General features: G+C 35.2%; 1 protein-coding gene across 6 annotated transcripts in view; it reads left to right on the forward strand.

Annotated features, from left to right (window-relative positions):
* The window catches only part of LOC126253041 (longitudinals lacking protein, isoforms H/M/V), a 176176-nt gene extending 174178 nt beyond the window's left edge, over positions 1-1998 (forward strand). For all 6 annotated transcript variants that reach the window (XM_049954124.1, XM_049954116.1, XM_049954164.1 and 3 more), the window contains one exon: positions 1482-1998. The gene's annotated coding sequence lies outside the window, so the exon portion shown is untranslated. The remainder of the gene's footprint in view (positions 1-1481) is intronic.
* The last annotated feature ends 12489 nt before the right edge of the window (positions 1999-14487 follow it).

Genomic DNA, 14487 nt, shown 5'->3' on the forward strand with positions numbered 1-14487 from the left:
TCTTTTTGCAGAGTCCCATCTGCCTCGTCTCCTCTCTTTTTGCAGAGTCCCATCTGCCTCGTCTCCTCTCTTTTTGCAGAGTCCCATCTGCCTCGTCTCCTCTCTTTTTGCACAGTCCCATCTGCCTCGTCTCCTCTCTTTTTGCACAGTCCCATCTGCCTCGTCTCCTCTCTTTTTGCACAGTCCCATCTGCCTCGTCTCCTCTCTTTTTGCACAGTCCCATCTGCCTCGTCTCCTCTCTTTTTGCACAGTCCCATCTGCCTCGTCTCCTCTCTTTTTGCACAGTCCCATCTGCCTCGTCTCCTCTCTTTTTGCACAGTCCCATCTGCCTCGTCTCCTCTCTTTTTGCACAGTCCCATCTGCCTCGTCTCCTCTCTTTTTGCACAGTCCCATCTGCCTCGTCTCCTCTCTTTTTGCACAGTCCCATCTGCCTCGTCTCCTCTCTTTTTGCACAGTCCCATCTGCCTCGTCTCCTCTCTTTTTGCACAGTCCCATCTGCCTCGTCTCCTCTCTTTTTGCACAGTCCCATCTGCCTCGTCTCCTCTCTTTTTGCACAGTCCCATCTGCCTCGTCTCCTCTCTTTTTGCACAGTCCCATCTGCCTCGTCTCCTCTCTTTTTGCACAGTCCCATCTGCCTCGTCTCCTCTCTTTTTGCACAGTCCCATCTGCCTCGTCTCCTCTCTTTTTGCACAGTCCCATCTGCCTCGTCTCCTCTCTTTTTGCACAGTCCCATCTGCCTCGTTTCCTCTCTTTTTGCACAGTCCCATCTGCCCCGTTTCCTCTATTTTTGCACAGTCCCATCTGCCCCGTTTCCTCTATTTTTGCACAGTCCCATCTGCCCCGTTTCCTCTATTTTTGCACAGTCCCATCTGCCCCGTTTCCTCTATTTTTGCACATTCCCATCTGCCCCGTTTCCTCTATTTTTGCACATTCCCATCTGCCCCGTTTCCTCTATTTTTGCACATTCCCATCTGCCTCGTTTCTCTTCTTTGTCTCTCCCCAATTCTCTTTGTTCCCTCTGTTTGCTTCGTCCTTAATCCACTTCAACTCCCCCCCCCCTCCCCCCCTTTTGTCTCAACCCCCAATCCGCTTTGTTCCCTCTCTTTGCCTCTTACCCTCATTCGCTTTATTCCCCACTTTGCCCCTCCCCCCACACCCACTCCGTACCCCTCTTTGCCCCACCATCCACCTTGTTGTGTCTCCTTGCCCCCGCCCTTTGTCACCATTTTTGTGTGGTTGCCCTGTTGTCCCCCTCTTTGTGTGGTCCATTTCCTTGTCCTCCCCCATCTTTGTGTGTGGTCCATTTCCTTGTCCTCCCCCATCTTTGTGTGTAGTCCACATCCTTGTCCGAAACGCCCACGCCCGGTGTGAGTGTGCGTGTCTGTTTTACACACGAACGTATACGTAATATCTAGATGTCTTAAATATTATCCGTTTATGTGATGGTTTAATTATTTGAGTGTTTTTTCTTCTAATTTCAGATATTAACTGTTTGATTCCTCAAGGCTCTAACAGTACAGAACATTCCTGAAATGAAATCAGCTTCTGCAAAGATGCCATCACACCTTTTTTTCTACATTTTCTGATATTTGTATGAAGAAAATTGTGTTTAAGTGATGGTTACTCGGGAATGTGGTACAAATGGTTCTAAATTGATGTAGCCATGTGACTGTAATACAAGAAATTACTGCTGTATGATAGAACTGGGATAACTTTTTGAAGTCCAGTGGTTTTGTTTATTTTTATTGCAAAGGATTTGACTGGCAGATGTAAAACATACAGAACTGGATCCACACTCCTCTTTTTGTATCTCAACACAGACTGAGAAAAGGGACACATTTATGTGATGTGTGACTGGTATTCAGAGTTTTGTGCAATCGGTTGTTCTCTTTGTAGACTGCAATGAACTGACTGTGTTAACACATTGTCTATGCTTTGTAGACAGTCTCTTAATTTTATTATTTTTTTTTATTTATTTCTGTTTTGTACTGAGGAACGTTTACTGACTAAATGATATTGAATGAAATGATCTAGCGATATTGTTGACAAAATATTTAATGTTAAGGGAGATATGGTAAAAGCCTATTATAATGCAGCTTTCTATTTCTCACAGTGTGCATTGTAATAGACAGATTTCAATTAAAACTGATGCCTCCAAAATTAACCTATTTGTAAGTCATTTTCATTCTTTCTTAATTGTCCTTAGTTGCATTTGTCGTGCTTGTGGTCATAAGTTGCTTTTTGTAGTATTTTGTTATCCAGCAGGAGTAATTATTGTTTCAGTATGGTGACACTCTTTATCACTCATTGGAAGTAATACCACAGTGAGCAAAGGAAATGTTGAACAGTCCTGCAGAGAGGTCACCATATTTGCAAAATTAGTCAAGAACAGTTTCATAAGTTCAAAACAATTTAAGTTTGGCAATAAAACAAGTACCAAAATGTTGTTTGCACCACCAACATCTAACTCGTACTTTTGATACGAGTTGGCAGTTCTGAGGAAGAAAATGAAAACATTATTGCTGTGTTATTTTAGGCTTGTACTGCAAGTCTGAATTTGTTGTACTAATTATTATTTCCATTCCTGTGATATTTCTGGAAATAACTCTTTCAAGCTGTTGTAAGGTGTAATTATCTTATATCTCACACCTAGATTCGATGGTACATCAAGGTGCAAAAACCCACTTCTCGCAATCACAGTATCGTTACTTTGTTCGGATGTTTAGTGTGCTACTAAAAGTTGGTTCATAATGTTGCTATTCAATCATTTACATTGCTATGTTCATTTGTTGTTTGTAAATGTAATGGAAACATGAGCAAGTGACAGTGTGTTAAATATTGTAGAAGGTAACAATCCACACGTCTGGTGATGTCACAACAAGCAATCTTGTGTGCCATCCCCAAGTTATAGTATTATATACAAATACTGTAATCTACAGAAGCTAAAATCAATAAAAGATAACTGTGCTGATGTTACGTTGACAGACACTACCATCAGAATGGCTACCACAACTACTTATCTCAGTTGTTTAGAAGTAACATTTTGTTGCCAGAAAATAAGAGAATGTATCAACTAATAACCATAATACTCAGTGAGGTTTATTGTTTCGAATGCAAACCATGAGATGTCGCCAAATGCGTAAGTAAAATGATATTCCAGTATTGTGAAATTAGTTTTGGTTGAAGACATGGCAGGTTTTCACTAATCAGCTCACTTCTGTGTAATATGCATTATTACAGTGACATAATGTATGAAGTTGCTGCTTGGGTATTAATCTTCATTTACTTTGCCCATTACTGTTGTTACAAAGCTTACATTGTGGCTTTTGTAAGGCTTCAGTTTCCCAATATGAGCAAATAGTCAGTTTGAACATGAATGGTAATTTTAATTCCATATACTGGTCTGTGCTCTGATGTAAACAACAGTTAGCATATTCAATGTATTAATTTTCGCTGTTGAAAAATCTTGTCATGTTTCTCTATTTCAGCAGAGACAAACCAAATTAAGCAATGACATCACCAAATCAACCAGTATTTTTGTAATTGAGCAAACTGTTCAAAAATAACAAATCAGAATATGGAGGCCTTGGATAAAGCACGACGTCTGTCAGTATATATAAATGCCCTGAGTTATTTTATTACTGAAATTTAAGTAGTTTCTTTTCTATAAACTGAAAGTGGAGAGGGGAGAGAAAGGGAAGGAAATATTGATGTCAGCTGCATCGGGACTTTAAGCAGAATCAGTGGCAACAAATGAAAATCTTTGTGGACTGTGATTCGAACTCTACATCTCCTGCTTAGTAGGCAGTTGTGTTAACCACTGTGCCATCCGGACCCAGTGTTTATTGCAATTGCGCAGACTATCTCCGCTGACCCACAGTCCCATGTAGTGCCACATAGCCACAATCACCGCCCGTATCCTCCATGCTTGCTACTTTGAGGTTCCCGCTGAAGGTAGAACGTAATTGTGCACCTGCACTGAAGGTGGTGGATTTGTTGCCCATTAATGTGAATCAATTGTATGAATGTGTAGGATCTCTTCATTTCAATGTGTTGGATTCCATGTGGTATCTGTTCTTTCAGACCACACATTCAAATAAATACGTTCTGTTAAGAAATTGCGTCTACAAGAACACTTTCAGCCATTATGTATTGTACACATGGCTTATTTTATATTGAATTAGCAGAAAACTGCTCATTTTCCATATTGTTGTTGCTATACCCCACTTTACATTTTTGCTTTCTCTAATCTCTTTAGAACAACTGTTGGATAACAGTATCTTTTCTTTTTCTTCAATCACAAAACATTTCCTGTCACTGTACCCATCCCATCAAGTTGGGATGTATCGATTGGAGCATTTTTATTATGCCAGTTCTCCTTCCCTTCCATCCTTATTCATCTCAGGTCCTATTCTTCCAGATGTTGTAACATTAATTCACTCCTACATCTCCCTTCCCAATCATGTGACTAGCAAACACTGCATTTTTCAGTCAGATTTCTTCTCATACCGTCAGCATTCTTTAGTACAGATCATTTGATGCTCAGTCTCATTTTTTATCTTCTCTGGCCTATATCTTCCCAAGCACTTACCTCTCTTTCTTTTCTTTAGTTGTGCTGCACTGTGTCAGACTAATGTCGTAATCTCAATTGCATATAATTCTATGTTGGGCTTTTTTGTCTAGTTGTGTCTTGCCTTTGCACCTCAGTGACGAAGAGGTTGGCAGAAACTAGGCAGCCCATCTATGCATTGGTTTCTTGCATTTGTTTCATTATTTGCTATCTTCCAATGTCTGATCACTCTGTCAAGTGTGATGTAGAACTTTTGTTGTTTATCTTTATAAGTAAAAGTCTGCCAGTACGGCTTTCTTTATCTTCACACGTACCTTTGTCTTTCATCTTTAATTGGTACTTCGAGGTAGAAGTGCTCATGGAGTGCTTTCATCAATTATTTGGTCCTCATTTATGTAATGAAAATATGAAATTATCACATTTGTAAAATTTGAGTTTTTCACACTATTTAGAAACATGCTGAGTATTGAATTAGTTTAATATTTGTGGCTAATGAAATCTCTGAACTCTCATTTTTAATGTGTGCTAAATATCTTATACTTTATGTTGTATACAGATATTTGTTTAAAATTTGCTTATGTAGGGTCTTAAAAGACCGCACTTGCTAGGATAATTGATGTATAGTATTTAAAAGCTATGGTTTTCTTCACTAATGTTTTGCTAACTTATTCTAGTCAGTGTCAAGAAAGAAAATCCTACTGTATGCATGTGTTTTATGTAACTATTCATCAATTTTTTTATGGTGGAAATAGCACTGATGTACATGGATGTGAAACAGCATACAAATCATCTACCTGAAGTTGCCATGGTATTCTGAGTTTTAGAATCTTTCAATTAACTATCAGAGTGGGCATTCCATACTGTGAAATCTGATGGTTAAATGAAATGACTTTTCACATTAATTTACTGTACAGGGAACATCATAACCATAATTTTCCATTATAGTATTTCTAAAGTGCAGCTGTGTAAACCATTGAAATAGCTTATATAATGAGAAAACACACACACACACACACACACACACACACACACACACACAGTCACTCACTCTAACTTCACTTCGAAATGTTCTCAGCAAAAAAATGAGGTGTGCGGTAATCTAACGGGGCATTCACTCAGTACACTTGTACCGGTAACAGCTGTGATTTTCTCTGTATGTGGGCACATCTGTGGAGCTCTCCTCCATAATCTCACAGTACCTTGTAACACCAAACAGCTTATGCAGAAACTAAAACACACCAAGTAAAGCGGTGGCCAGCATAATAGTGTATGGAAGCAATGCAAAAATAAGAAAAAATATGATATGGAAGTCTTCTGTTGGAAACCAGATAAGTGGGTTTACAAAAACAAACGGTTGCGAAAAGTGGGTTTTGAAACTATTAGTTATTTATTTACTTGTAATGTCAGTATTTATTATATCTCTTATATAATTTATAGAACCATAAATTAGTGTTAAATGCATTGCAGATATAATCAGTATAAACTTATGATTTTATCTAGTACATAAAGTATGTTTTAGACAATCGTATTTACATTTTGATATGTTTACACAGCCATCTGACAAACATAAGTGTTCATGACAATTTTTATACTTTTTTTATGTCAGGTTTTCTGTTGTGGCATTTTAAAGACATAGCAAGGACCAAAGAACTGACAGAATAATTTTTGAGATATAGACTGAACCATGATCAAAGTATTTAGTTTGTGTGCATTGTATTGTGTAGTATTTTCACAGAGCAGTGTGATCTTTGTGTTTGTGGCAATGTGTTTTTGAACCTTGTTTTGTAGGTTCAGACTGCAGCAGAAGCAGTGTATGCATATCAAAATGATATGAGAAAATTTATTTATGTATTTTTACCTGTCGCTGTGGATAATTTGGCCCAAGTTTTATTAAATAATTTTTGTTTTGTGCTTCACATTTTTTCCATTATGTATGAACTCATTTTTCATTTAAATGTACAGGAATCTAGGATTGGTTTGTAACTAAAGATAATTGTCTGTATACACACTGTGAAACAATCCTGTATGTACATTTTTCATTGAGGTCTTATTTTAGAGATTTTCCTTGGTTCTCTTAGTGTTGGTAGAGAATTATCAGGTCTTCATTTAGTGGATACCAGTGCCTCATGCAAAGAAACATGAATTAATACAATCACTTTTCTAAAAAGGTAATTGTGCTACATTTGCATCATCTGTAACCAAATATGTAACTGACATAGCTATGAAGATACATTATTAAGAATATATATATATGTATACATACATGTAAAATTCAATTACAAATATATGAATGTGTATTAGAAGGGAAAAAAGAGAGGAAAACACTCACACAAAGTTCCTATATCAGAATATAATTCTTGCTAATTTTTATATCTCAGTATTTGAGCAACATTATAAAAAGGAAATGTAGCTGTGTATCAATTTGATGAAACAACTTTTTACTTTAGCATTAAATATTAATGCTTAGGTGTTTGTTGTAGAGCGTCTGCTTTGAATTGAGGCAAAAAGAGGAAGATTAAGCTATTTATCCTCAAAATATTCTAAATGTTGGATAACTGAGAGGAAAGTGCACTTTATACGTACTAAACCTATTTCGGAGATTCATTTCAGTTCTCATCATTTGTACATCACCCAACACTGTTAGCAGTTTACCTCAACTTTTGTGTTGTAGCTATTGTTCTTGTTTAATTATTTATGTTGTAAGCAATTCTGTAGTTTATTTTCATTTGTATATGCATATTGTAAGTTTAATGTACTTCCTTTGCCGAGGTATTGTCACAATTGTATGAAAGTTTCACAGTTGTTTTCAAACTAAATGGGGAAATTTACAGGTGAAACACACACATGAACATTTTTCTTATGTTCTGATTTAATGTCCATGCAATATGCGTTTTATCACTTATGTAATAAAACGCTGCAAACTGAATCCAGTAAGCAGTTGAACAGTGGTGGTTTGTGCAAAGCAGAATTCTAAAATTGAGGTTACTCTGGAAGTTGGTTCTTTATTTCTGCCATTGAGATTATGTAAACTGCAGCTCTAGTTACCATTTCTTCACCTCTCACTTTCACTCATCTCTAGTGCAACGTGCACTGATTAAGTACATCACTTGCATCTTTATTTTAGTTATGAGTCAGTTTTTTTTTCCTTTTCTTTTGTTCCTTGATCATTGAACACTGACATTGCTTTTTTACAGATTCAAATATAATTTCCACATTTTTGTTATTTTTCTGGTGTAGTACTGTTTTATGTTAAGTCATTTGGTTGTTCTCGGCTCTGTAGAGATTCTGAGGCCACCACAGTGACAGCAAGAATTGTGACAGAGTGTAAGAAACTTAATGAAATAATTAGAAACTACTCCAGTCATAGGGCAAGAAATTATCTTAGCTGCACTCTGTAAAGAAAAGTAACTTTAGGAAAGTTGCTGTTGGACAACAACTGTATAAATAGATAGCTGCTTAAAGAGTTTCATTACTCAGTTTTCTGATAGTTTAAATGCATGAAAACTGAAAAATATTAGTTCATTGCTTTTCCAATTGTTTGTTAAATTGAGAAATAACTGTTATGACAGCAGCTGTTTTTTATTCTGCTTTTGTAGCTACCCACAAGTGGTTTCAAGCATTATTTCTGCATTTAACTTCCTAAGATATATTTTAGGTTACTGAATATGCAGCTGCAGTTTACGAGAAAAAAATAAATAAATTTGTGGTTGCTTATTTTTCTCAGAATATTATTCTTATTAGTTTATAATGCTGAAAAAATTACAAGTTAGGCCTCTGCCTGTTAATATAATATGCAAGTGAATCTCTTGCAAATTCTTATAGTGAAAAATATCAGACAGAAGTAGGTTTCATTTGATGTAAAAACACAACTTATGCCATCTTCTAGATATCTATTGTAATACTTTGTTTGTATACTCACAATTCTTTTTTATTTCACACACAAACACAGATAATTGATTTGTCAATTTATCAGGTTATGACCATTTGAAATGAGAGTATATCACAATATATTTCAAGACTGGAAAAGATACAACAAATTCATGGAGTGTTTTGAAAGCTGAAATCCTGTGAGTCATTACACTTACCTACTTACAATAGATATTTATATTGGTGTCAGTGTACAGTCAGCAGGGGTACCTTAACTTCTGTATTTGTAACTTTGTGACCAGTATAGTAACTGTTTTTGTGCGTTTATTGTTCACAGGGGTGATTTGATATTTTTTAGCCAGGTTTTAAATATCTGTCTGATATACCCCACTTAAGAAATAAGCTCTTGGGAGTGAACTAAACACCTTGAACAGCCATGCATGTGTGCTTCAGTTCTTTACCAGTGTTGGTGTAGGACATGTGAACGAATCTCAGTCTTTAAGATATGTATATCTTTCAGTCTTTTGATATGAATATATATGCTGTACTTGCTGTTGGGGATTCTTTCCTACACATGATTTTGCCATTTCAGGACAAGTAGGAAAGCTCGCGTAATTGCACATATTACATTTTGTTTCGATATAAAATGAAGATGATAGTTTTGAACAGCATTTTGCTAGTGTGTTAGGGAGAAACTATTTTTAATGATCTCATATTTTATCAAATGCAAAATTTATTACCCATATGTAGCTTTATTAACATAATTTATTCTCCAGGAGACTGATAAATGTTTTTTGTCGTGTGTGTGTGTGTGTGTGTGTGTGTGTGTGTGTGTGTGTGTGTGTGTGACCACCATTCTTTTATTGCATGGCAACATATTGACACCTATATAAAGATGTTCTAGCAAATTACTTGATTTTCATGCGTGTGTTGCTCATACAGTCTTGAAAGATTTGAAATTGTAGTGCCATCATTTTCCAAGGGGATTGTATTCCATTGATACTATCCCTAATTTTATTTTGAAAAGATGGTATTACATAAGTTACTTTTTAAAAATATTATTTTTGTTGGACATCTTGATTCAATTAATGAAGTTTTGCGAGATCATTGAACTGAAAGCATTTAAAGTGATTGCATTATTTTTTTCTACAGATGTAAATCTAGCATTTTTTTCTTGGTTTTCTGATATATCATTTTTTCAGTTCATGACAGATTATTATATAAGTGTAGCGATTGTTTTATCAGGTTTTTGCCTTTTGTGTAACTCATTCTTTTGTCAGGAAGAATGTGAAATTTCATGAATGATAAAAATAGTGTTTCATTCCATGGTTCTGTATTGCACAATGAGCACTTTAATTCTGACCAGTATAAAGTAAAATATACAGGAAATATTACATTCACTGGCAAATAATACAAGTAACTTTCATGTTTCTCAGACATTATACACAAGATATCATTTTAAATAGCCTGTCGTGAAATTGTTTTTCACACAACTGCACTAAAAAGATGTGAGTATTTCTCATAACAGTTGCTGCTATTATACAGCTACAAAAACTTTCATCATTATTGAAGAATTAAATTTTATTTGCTTTATGGAACTATTTTTATGATGATTAATCCTATGAAGTAGGGCATTCTTCTGGATAATAATAGAAATTAAATTCAAAACTTGTAGTATGATTGTGTCTCCTTTATACACTGTATACTGTTCCCTGTTTTTCTGGATGCTGTATTACAAGAATTGATGCTGTTCTGGGAAGGGGAAAAGGGGGTATTAAGATAAAGTTCCAATTTGAAAGTTGGTTATCTCTATGTTTCAGTCGCTTTTTACTGTGGTATAAATTGTGTTTCGTTTCATAATAAATACCTCTTCCACAGGTACTCATTACCATCCAGTTCTGTTTCATGTGTATATCATCATCATGCATTGAGTGGAGCACTTAATAATTTCAACAAGGTGGATTGTGCCATGTAAACATCTTTAATGTTCCGTGATTCATTTACTTCTATAATTTGGTGTTACAATCAATTTGCTACGCCTGTTATAAGACAGTAACACATTCTAAAATAACCAAACACTGATGAATTCATGTCATATAAAACTTTTTACCACCTGATAAAGCAAGGTGAAGAATTACTTTCTTCAAATATGAAAGGTTTTTTGTAACATGCACACTTTTATTTATGGATGTTAACTTTGTAAAGTCTCTTGACTATTTCCTCAAAATGTTACATCTAACATCTGACTGTGGGAATTAAAATTACAGTAAATGCACAGTTTCTTCAAGATCTGAATAGGTGTGGCAAACCTGTCTCTCATTAATGTAAGGCACAGTAAGAGGAAGAAAATCTGAAAGAAGTTATATCTTCATTATTCCTGTCACCTTTTATGACTGTAGGAAATAAGAAATTTATATTGTGCATAAAAACTGATATATGTTGAGAAGTTTATTATAACCTACTTGTTTCCCAGCCCTGTACATTTGAAGGAAAAATATATCATTATAGATGTTTGCTAATAAGACGCGTACAGGACATTTCAGAATATAAATGGATAATGAATATCAAAATATTATTTGAATATATTATTGTTATTATTAATTTTCGTATTTAGCACATAGTTTGCAGTAGAAAATTGTTTTTTTTTTATTTTATTACTTACGGACTGATTTGTTTTGGTGACAATTTCTTCAGATGAATAAATGTGGAATTGTTGTTGTGTGATATAAAGTGTCTCCCTACTGTTTATCACACCTTTTTGTTTCTTAGTGAACATAGACATCAGGAGGGCAGGATCCTGATTCAGCCAACCTATTTCAGTATATCATTGCCTGAGTGAAAGGAATACTTTTACACAGAAAAAACAGATACAATAACAGTACATTTCTGTAATTTACGATATTCTGACCTTTTTAAGCCACCCTTGTTCATAATACTGATCTAAAATACATTCTGCATACATGGTTGTGTTCTGATATGAATTTGAAATTGGCAAAATATTAGTGTTTTATTGCTTTAGTATTCTTAGAATAAGTGATTGTGCTGAGCTTGAAACATATCTTGAATATTTGTAGCATATTTTGAATTACAGTAAATATACTTCTTCTCTTGCCAAAAACTTATTAAATAAAGAGGCTAAATTAAAACTAAAATATTTTACTTTGAGTGTCAGAATGCACAAATGAAAACTAGTCTATTCTGTTAATGAGAAACAAACAAACCCAATGCTAGGCTTTGTGTGTTTCTTCTGTTTAAAAAAAACCCTAAAGAAGGGGACATGCAAAGATATATATGAAAACATACTCAGAACACTTACATAGTCGAAATTATTCTTGTTTCATTGTCCTCTCTAGAAAGGTGCTATTTTCATTTGATCATCTGTTGTCAGAGTTTCTTTTTTTGTACTTCCATTAATGTTTCATATTTTTAAACTAAGTTTTAAATCAATGTGTATTATATCACTGTTTTGGAATCATAAGGAACGAGTGATCTTTCCTGCTTAAAAATGTGCATGTATGCTCTATTATAATGACATGCTATGAACTATATCTGCCCACCGATATATCTTGTCTTTTTAGAATGAAATAATTTTGAATTGTATTTGAAAATAATTTCTGGCCAAGCTATTCAGAATTCTCTAAAGACTGTGTTTTATTAGCCTTTTATAATTTTTGTTGTTACTATTTTGATTGGATTGGAGTGACAGTATTCAAAGTTTTGAGTTTACATATTGATTCAGTAATTGTTTGGATTGTAGTTAAAATGTTCTGCTTCTTGCATGAAAAACCAATTTCCTATCTGTCAGTTATCTCTCTGGCTGTGATGTTCTGTTGTAGACACCATGTTGCTTGTAGGAAACATTTAAATCTGCTACTTGCAATACCTTTTGAACTGACGTTTGTTATTTTTGTAATGATACATATTTTGTCTTTTCTTTATGATAATATTGGAGGTTAGGTTCTCAAATAATTTAGAATGTGTTTACAGAGAATAACAGTGTGTGTTATTGTGTTTATTGCCATTCATCATTCACTCTTTATCTGTTCATTCAGTGCTTGAAAATTTAAGGATGCAACCATAACAAATTTGTTATAATATTTGCATTTGTGGTGGTGTCACATTGTAGTGTGTATACAGGAGATATGTAAATGTGAAGTGCAGTTGTTGCGGTTAGCAGTTTGTGTGAGAATGTTTCTGTAGAAAGATATTGCATGATAATTAAATACATGCAGCAGGTGCACTGTTGATTTGAACCAGACATATTACTACCTGACATTGATGGTTCCAAAGATCTGTTCTTATTGAATATTAAACCAGATATGCTCATTTTCATTTCCAAGTCATCGTGCATTATGTCGAAGAAAAATGATATATGCTGTCAGATGTAAAAAGCATTAACACATGCCAGCTCCACATTTTCATATACCATGAATGATATATGAAATCTGCTAGATAAATTTTATAAGTACTGTTAAGTTGCTGTTTGAATCCATTTTGCAACATTGTTTGTTGTTACATTTTATGTTTATTCCAAGGCAAATATTTAGTTTATAGTACCCTTTCCAGAATGAGATTTTTCACTCTGCAGCGGAGTGTGCGCTGATATGAAACTTCCTGGCAGATAAAAACTGTATGCCGGACCAAGACTCGAACTCGGGACCTTTGCCTTTCACGGGCAAGTGCTCTACCAACTGAGCCACCCAAGCACGACTCACGCCCCGTCCTCACACCTTTACTTCTGCCAGTACCTCGTCTCCTACCTTCCAAACTTTACAGAAGCTCTCCTGCGAAGGAGAGCTTCTGTAAAGCTTGGAAGGTAGGAGACGAGGTACTGGCAGAAGTAAAGGTGTGAGGACGGGGCGTGAGTCGTGCTTGGGTGGCTCAGTTGGTAGAGCACTTGCCTGTGAAAGGCAAAGGTCCCGAGTTCGAGTCTTGGTCCGGCACACAGTTTTAATCTGCCAGGAAGTTTCTTATAGTACCCTTTGTTCAAGATATGTTACTAACAAGTTCAGTTTCATGTTTTCCCACCTCCTGTCATCATGCATTGACTACCAGAGATGAAGTATAATTTACAGTGAAACAGAATTGTAGAGGTTATTAACACTAAATACTGCTATGCAGGAGATTGTGTAGACCATTTGCTATTCATTGACTGCTGAGTGAAAGAACATCTGTGGCAGTGCAAGAAGCTTGATTTGGGTATTCCTAGAATTCAGGTGTTTCCATTACTTAGTGATTTTTACGTTTTTTGTTTGAATGAGAATGCTCTTTCTTGACTGTCATAGTGCATAGCACATAATACATTGTTGAAATGGTTGTGTGTTCTCAGAATAAAATTATTGTGGTTGTTCCAGTAACATCACAATTTAAATTGACAAAGATTATAAAATTGTAAGTTGTAAGTAGATGCCTGTGTTCAACAGAAACTTATGGTTAAACTGTAGGGGCTCTATTAAAAAAAAAGCTGGTCAAATACCAGACTTATACCACAGTCTGACATATACAGTAATGACACTGTTGTGAAAATTGTTACACTCAGATACTCAAAATGACGTTAGTGCTTCAATTATATAAGCTGAAACTTACTCATGAAGGAATACTTTCAATGTGTATAATAGCAGCCTGCTCCACTAAAAACAAGGGGATATAAACATACATTTGATCTGTGAGAAGCATACATTTCTGCTTTTGTTCTTGACACAAAACAGTTTTTTATGGAGTCTAATGATTCTTACGTTCTTACACATCACCCAACTCTAATACAAATATTTTTGTAAATGTAATTATTTTGCTTCAAAGGCAAATATTTTGATTCTTGCTGTTTGTGCCTCAGATTTAGCAACAGCTATGGAATTGGTTTCTCCTGTGGTGGGAACCACTTTTATTCTCACATCTGTGTGGTTTTTCCTTCAGCTACAATTGTGGTAGCTTATTTGGTATGATAAATAATATAGGTCTTACATTCCATACAAGTTTCCTGCATTCCACATTCACTGCTTTGACTGGAAATGTATTGAAGAAAACTGCACACTGTTGGAAAAAAAGAAAAC

This window comes from Schistocerca nitens, chromosome 1, assembly GCF_023898315.1.
Source record: "Schistocerca nitens isolate TAMUIC-IGC-003100 chromosome 1, iqSchNite1.1, whole genome shotgun sequence".
Taxonomy (NCBI): Eukaryota; Metazoa; Arthropoda; class Insecta; order Orthoptera; family Acrididae; genus Schistocerca; species Schistocerca nitens.